The following is a 7,574-nucleotide window of genomic DNA, read 5'->3' as shown; positions in this document are numbered from 1 at the left end:
TATATTTTGTTCTTCTGTTCAGCTGTGTTATTTATATGGATGGGGGTTTTAATTATAAGCCATCCGAAATTGCTTAAGGTATGGGCATTTCTGAAATTTGATAAATAAATGGAAAAAAAAATCCCCTGTCTTCACTGGAATATGTGAAATTCCTGAACAGAGGTGCCCTAACAACAATCCATGAAAATATTATCAAACTATTAATAAAAATCTAAAGTCCGTGAGCAAGGTTGTAGGTTAGGGATGACCCCAGGTTTTAAACAGAAAAAAATCCACCAAAAGGAAAGCAGATCTCATACATAGATGGATTCACCTTTTGGCTTAATAGTCAAGGCTAGTTTTCAGAAGCAACTATGAAATTTGCACTGCCCGATCTGCTTATGACAACCTATTATGACGAGCTATCCTTTAGAGCCGAGGTGGCGCAGTGGTTAAATGCAGCACTGCAGGCTACTTCAGCTGACTGTTATCTGCAGTTCGGCGGTTCTAATCTCACCGGCTCAAGGTTGACTCAGCCTTCCATCCTTCCGAGGTGGATAAAATGAGGACCCAGACTGTGGGGGCAATATGCTGACTCTGTAAACCGCTTAGAGAGGTCTGAAAGCCCTATGAAGCGGTATATAAGTCTAACTGCTATTGCTATTGCTATTGCAAGCTTCCATGGAGTGATTTTGCCGTAACAAATTATTTGAAAACATTTCCTGGAACTCCTGGATGCCAATAATGTCAAGAGGACTGTATGTATTTGTTTGTGTGTCTGTGTGCATGGAGAGGGTTCACCCTTTAGCAATGGGTGCATGCTCAAACTATCTGCAGGCAACATGGTATTAGGAGTAACCCACTTTGGGTTTTTTTTTATTATCTTTAACAGAAGTAAAATTTATCCTCTGAAAAGTTCGCTTTTTGGATAATGTATCAATAAGACAATAAGATGGACTTTTATAGTTGCCTTCTGTTCCACTACTCATTGCAGGCAGGCAGGGCTGGGTTCCTGCCAGTTCTAAGCTCTTATCTAGAAGAGGTTCCACAAATCTACAGTGCCGTTTAGAACCGGTTCCAGCTCCCTCCCCCTGCCCGTCCGCACATCATCAAGATGAAGAGCGAAGGAGGAATTCTGGGAGTTGAAGTCTACAAATCTTACAGCTGTCAAGTTCGACACCCCTGGGTTTTTTTTTCTAAAGGGTTAGGGGTGCAAGGATCTTGTAACTTGACAGCTTTAAGACTTGCATGCTTCAATGACAGAGTTCCTGAGCCAACATGACTGGAGAGGGATTCTGGGAGTTGAAGTCCACAAGTCTTAAAGCTGTCAAGTTTGAACACCCCTGGGGTTTTTTTTCTAAAGGGTTAGGGGCGCGAGGGTCTTGTAACTTGACAGCTTTAAGACTTGCGTGCTTCCAATGCCAGAGTTCCTGAGCCAACATGACTGGAGGAGGGATTCTGGGAGTTGAAGTCCACAAGTCTTAAAGCTGTCAAGTTTGAACACCCCTGGGGTTTTTTTTCTAAAGGGTTAGGGGCGCGAGGGTCTTGTAACTTGACAGCTTTAAGACTTGCGTGCTTCCAATGCCAGAGTTCCTGAGCCAACATGACTGGAGGAGGGATTCTGGGAGTTGAAGTCCACAGTCTTAAAGCTGTCAAGTTTGAACACCCCTGGGGTTTTTTTTTTTCTAAAGGGTTAGGGGGGGAAAGGTCTTGTAACTTGACAGCTTTAAGACTTGCATGCTTCAAATGCCAGAGTTTCTGAGCCAACGTTTTGGTTGCTAAGCAAGAGCGTTGTTAAGTGAGTTTCACCACATTTTACAAGTTGGCCACGCCCACCCAGTCACATGACTGCCAAGCCACTCCCACTCAGTCACATGGCTGGCAAGCCACTCCCACCCGGGTCAATGGCCAACAAGCCACTCCCACAAGCTGGCCACACCTACAGAAGAGGTTCTCAAAAAAATTGAAACCCACCACTGCAGGCAGAGTAGCCTTCAGCAGCCGTCCATGCTGCTGTAACAATTTCTTCCAATTGTTTTCCAGTTCTAAGTAAAACAATATACCACCATGTATGCAATCAACATGGAATACAACTATGAATTTTTTTCCTTTAAAAAAATAAGTTATTCCCCCACCTCCCAATTCCTCTCATTTTTCTTCTTCTTTAACAGAACTAGTTTCAACTAACACGTGGAGAAAACACAATCGTATTTAAAGATCCAAATAATGCGATGGACAAAATATAATTGCATGGGCTGAATTGCTGGATTTCAAATATGAAAATATATTCAACTAAATTTAGGGAATACACAAAAGTAGAAGCAAGGGGAGAGTTTGTTTAGCAATTAACCCTGCGTCCTGTCACAGAACCAGCCTTAGCACAAATAGCTTGATGGAATGTTATTCTAACTAAGACTCACCTGGGATGAGTGCAATGCAATGCAATGCTAGCCATACTTCAGGAATCAAGAGTTACTGACGGCACAACATTTGCGGTTTGTACACAGCACGACTGCGCCAGGTTAAGAGTGTTTGATTTTACCCTGACTCCAAAGGCTTGTGGGAGTTTTTGAAGCTATAAAAGTAAGATAATCAGATCAGGATCCCGGTATGGAATTACATAACTTTCCATTTCTCTTAATATCAATAGCAATATAGCAATAGCAGTTAGACTTGTATACCGCTTCCTAGGGCTTTCAGGCCTCTCTAAGCGTTTACAGAGTCAGCATATTGCCCCAACAACAATCCGGGTCCTCATTTTACCCACCTCGGAAGGATGGAGGCTGAGTCAACCTGAGCCGGTGAGATTAGCAATAGCATAGCAGTTAGACTTATATACCGCTTCATGGGGTTTTCAGCCCTCTCTAAGCGGTTTACAGAGTCAGCATATCACCCCCCACAGTCTGGGTCCTCATTTCACCCACCTCGAAGGATGGAAGGCTGAGTCAACCTTGAGCCGGTGAGATTAGCAATAGCAATAGCAGTTAGACTTATATACCGCTTCATAGGGCTTTCAGCCCTCTCTAAGCGGTTTATAGAGTCAGAGTCAGCATATCGCCCCACAGTCTGGTCCTCATTTCACCCCCTCAGAAGGATGGAAGGCTGAGTCAACCTTGAGCCGGTGAGATTAGAACCGCTGAACTGCAGATAACAGTCAGCTGAAGTGGCCTGCAGTACTGCGCCACCTCGGCTCTTCATAATGATGAAACATTACTTGCATTTCTCTTCTTTAGTCTATCTGCACCCTAATGAGCACCGGTTAGTTACTTAGACACAGGTGGGTTGCTAATTATTTTACTACCGTTTGGGGGGGTGCTCCTGCGAGCGTGATGGGCCCCCGCACACAGTGCTTCTTCACATGCGCAGAAGCATCTGGGTGGGTGGGCAGAGCCCCCCGCTGCCGCTACTACCGATTCGGTCAATCCGGGCTGAACCAACAGCAACCCCACCTCTGTACTTAGATCACCTTCTAGAAATAACCAGACAATAGACACAAATCCATCTTCATCTCTGAAGATGTGAGGCCAGGCCTGGCTCAGCAACTGGTCAATAATCTTCTCATTTTCAGTTAAGACTCTTGTGCTTTTATTTTGAAGGTGACCTGATTTCCTTAAGACACTAGAATGATTTATGGTGCTTGGAAAGAGAATAAAAATGTTTGCAAGATAGCTAAAAGAAAAGAAAGTAGCAATACTCTCTGATGACACTGGAGAACCTAAACCACAATGAGTTCCTGTAAACAAAAATAAGAGAAAAAACAAAAATAACTAAACTGCATGGAAAGAGAGATTGGCATATTTGTGGGAGAGGACTATTATTACACTCATCCCATACTGTCACCATCTAGTGGTTGTGTTATCAACAGAATGGGGCGATATGGAGGACATCTTTTGATCGAAAGGCCGCCTTTCTTTGCATTAATGGGTGAGCAGTTGCAAAGCTGATCCCAAATCACTCAAGAGGTTGACATTGTGGAATAATTAAAATCTGGCATCAGTGGGGGAAGATGTTTATTGGAATGTGGTGCTCCATCACTGGGGGGCTTTAAAAAGAGGCTGGATAGCTATGTGTCTGAAGTGGTACAGGGTGTCCTGCTTGATCAGGAGATTGGACTAGAAGACCTCCAAGGTCCTTCCAGCTCTGTTATTCTGAATATTCTGGAATGCTTGGCTTAAACAAGGGATTAATAGTTTAAACAATTTTATTTAGTGGTTGGTTTAAAACATTTGAAACATTGTTTAAATTAAACTTGCTTTAATATGCACTTGACATTTAAACAACTGAAGATTGTATTAATTAAACAGTTTGACATACACCTGAAGTATATGGCTTTTTAAAGAGATACTGTCCTCAAAATAGCTTTCAATTTTATAAGTTATTAAAAAATAAAAGTTAGTTACATATTTGTGGAAGGAAGAGTTGTGTTATTCAATCAGGATAATCAATAGTTATCCAATCATTATCCAGGCATTGTAAGTGAAACAGCCCTGCGAGAGATATGGACTCAACTACATGCCTGCCTCTCAATCCAAGAAGTCAATTATGTTCGGTAACTTCTTACTTGATGCCCTTCCCCTTGAAATTTCCATTTTCCATTTCTGCTCCCAATAGGGAGGATCCATTTAGGTTGATGCACAGAGAATAAATCATTCTACCACCAAAAAATGGGGAAAAGGGGGGAAATCTACTTATCTTAATAATTAATTCGTAATTTATATGCCGCCCAATCCCGTAGACTCCGGCGGCTTACAAATACAAAAATAAAACAAAATAAAAAAATAGGGGAAAGACAGGACAATTTAAAAAGAAACACCCATACACTCGACTTAGCTGGGGGCTGGACTCATTCATGCGTTCAACAGCCCCAGGCCTGCCGGAACAGCCAGGTTTTGGTGGCTTTTCAGAAGGTCGCGAGAATGGGAAGGGTCCGGATCTCTGCGGGTTCCACAGGGCCGGAGCAGCTACAGAAAAGGCTCTCCCCCAAGGGGCCACCAGCCAGCATTGTCCAGTCGACGGCACCTGGAGGAGGCCAGCCTGTGAGTTCTTATCAGCCGTTGGGAGGTATGTAGCAGGAGGCGGTCTCGCAGATATCCAGGTCCAAGGCCATGTAGGGCTTAAAAGTAATAACCAGCACCTTGAAGCGCGTCCGGAGGACCAATAGGGAGCCAGTGCAGCTCGCGGAGGATAGGTGTAAATGGGTGTACCGAGGTACACCTGATATCGCTCGCGCGGCTGCATTCTGGACCAACTGCAGTCTCCGAACACTCTTCAAGGGCAGCCCCATGTAGAGCGCGTTGCAGTATCGAGCCTTGAGGTGACGAGGCATGAGTGACCGTTTTTGAATTGATGCAGCAAGAACATTGTTGTGCCTTTTGAGTGATGGTTCTAATGTTAGGTGTCAATTTCAAATCCTGGGAGATTATAAAACCCCAAAACCTGAAGGATTCTACTGCTGATACAGTGCTGTCAAATACTGCATAGTAAGAGGTGGTAGAATAGAAATGCTCTTCCTAAAATCCTCTCAAAACTACAGTTTTAAGCCTGTTCAGCTAGAGATTATTCCGGCTGCACCACAGGGCCAGTTGTCCAACCTCCCATCTATATGCAGACTCATCACTGTCCCAGATAAGACCAATAAGACTGTTTGTATTATCTGCAAACTTCACTACTTCTCAGAGGGAGCCTAGAGATTCAGTCATTGTATATACAGAGAAGAGCAATGCAAAGAGCACCCAGCTCCGAGGGGCACCTGTGCTAATTGTCCGGGTGCTCAGTGTGATTTTTCCCCAGCGTCGTCTGTCGCTTCCTCTCTGTCAAAGCTAATAATCCACCCTACAAGTATGGATAGGCACTGCTAACTGAATAGGTTTAGAGAGAAGGATTTCTGGAATGATGGTATTGAATGCTGAGCTGAAGTCCACAAAAGGGACCTGTGCATCTTCCCTGAAGATTCAAGGTGTTGGAAGATGTAGCGCAGTGCCATATTGACGGCATCATCTGCCCATCTCTTTGCTCAGGAGGCACATTGCAAGGGGTCTAATGTGCGCTGGCCAGCTGACAGGGCAACGCCTTGTGCCATAGGTTCTCCATCCCGGCTCTATTGCTTTGCATGCACATCAAGAGTGTGATGCACCGGAGACAAATTCCTTGTCTAATCACACTTGGCCAAATAAAGCATTGCCTTTCCATTCTATACAGTTGAGAAATAGTGTTCCTAGAGTTCGTTCAGCAGTTAATGCAGCCTTTATTGATCTGAGATGCTTTCAAGATTGTCTCTTGACTGAAATTTCGAAAGGCCTTTGAAGTACTCTTCAGTGGAAAGAAAGTTGTTATTGCTTATCCGAAAAAACACCATGAGATTTCCCAGAGGAAGGTGTGGTATAATACACCCAGAGATTATAACTATGGAATTCCTGTCAAAAGAGATGTCAGACAAGAATGCATTTTGTTCCCCATTCTTTTCAATCGTTGCCCAATCGTCTCGTAGCCAAATTGAACAATACAGCTCTCTTATCAGCCAAAATTGGGAAATAAACATGTCTACATCATCCTTTATGCCAGCTGTGCTGGCTGGGGGATTCTGGGAGTTGAAGTCCACAGGACTTAAAGTCTCCAAAGTTGAGAAACACTGCTTTATGCAGATGACACTGTTCAACTTTGCAGACGCAGAGTGGCCTAAGTATTTGCCAAATACTACTGGAAGAAATGCTGAAAATCAGTACCCCCAAGTCAAGGTTATGCTGTGCGCTGAGCATCCCAACTTACAGGTGTACCCCAATATAATGAATCAAGGATTTCAACTAGTCAGATATTGTTTTTTCAAGTTCACTGATAACCATAAAGCCCATGCTGATTATGCTTTCCTAACTAGGTGGAAACCAGAAGCTTCCTTTGTATCTACAATGCTTAAAATCTTCTTAGCTAAGGTCTGTTGTCTTTGGGGCCCAGATCAATCCTTCCAGCTCATCCCTTCTTCCTTGAAAAAGTACAAGCCCAGTTTCTAAGACTCACTGTACTAATGTGATGTGTGCTATGAAGCCAGTTTACTTAAAATAAAATTGGACAAGCATTTCTCTGGAATGGTATAGGGTAAGGGTTAGCAATAGCAATAGCAGTTAGACTTATATACCGCTTCATAGGGCTTTCAGCCTCTCTAGGCGGTTTACAGAGTCAGCATATCGCCCCCACAGTCTGGGTCCTCATTTCAACCCACCTCGGAAGGATGGAAGGCTGAGTCAACCCTGAGCTGGTGAGATTTGAACCGCTGAACTGCAGATAACAGTCAGCTGAAGTGGCCTGCAGTACTGCACTCTAACCACTGCGCCACCTCAGTTGCTAACCTTGTGTGCCGAAAGCATTTGTGCGCGCGCAACAGTGCACATGTGTGCACCCACACCCATAATGCAATGCATGTGCGACAACCCCTCATGCACCATGCCCCCCCTGCACATTCTGGTGTGACACCCCCCTGTGCTTCCCCCTGCATGCATGCAGAAACCCCCCGCACCACATGATTTTGGGCCTAGCAGGCTTCCATGAAGCCTCCTGGGACAAAACACGGGCTGTGGAGGGGGACACACTGCACCCCCTCATGC

The sequence above is a fragment of the Thamnophis elegans genome, chromosome 2, assembly GCF_009769535.1.
Source record: "Thamnophis elegans isolate rThaEle1 chromosome 2, rThaEle1.pri, whole genome shotgun sequence".
Classification (NCBI taxonomy): domain Eukaryota; kingdom Metazoa; phylum Chordata; class Lepidosauria; order Squamata; family Colubridae; genus Thamnophis; species Thamnophis elegans.
The sequence above is the reverse complement of the archived record's forward strand: the minus strand, read 5'-3'. Positions refer to the sequence as shown.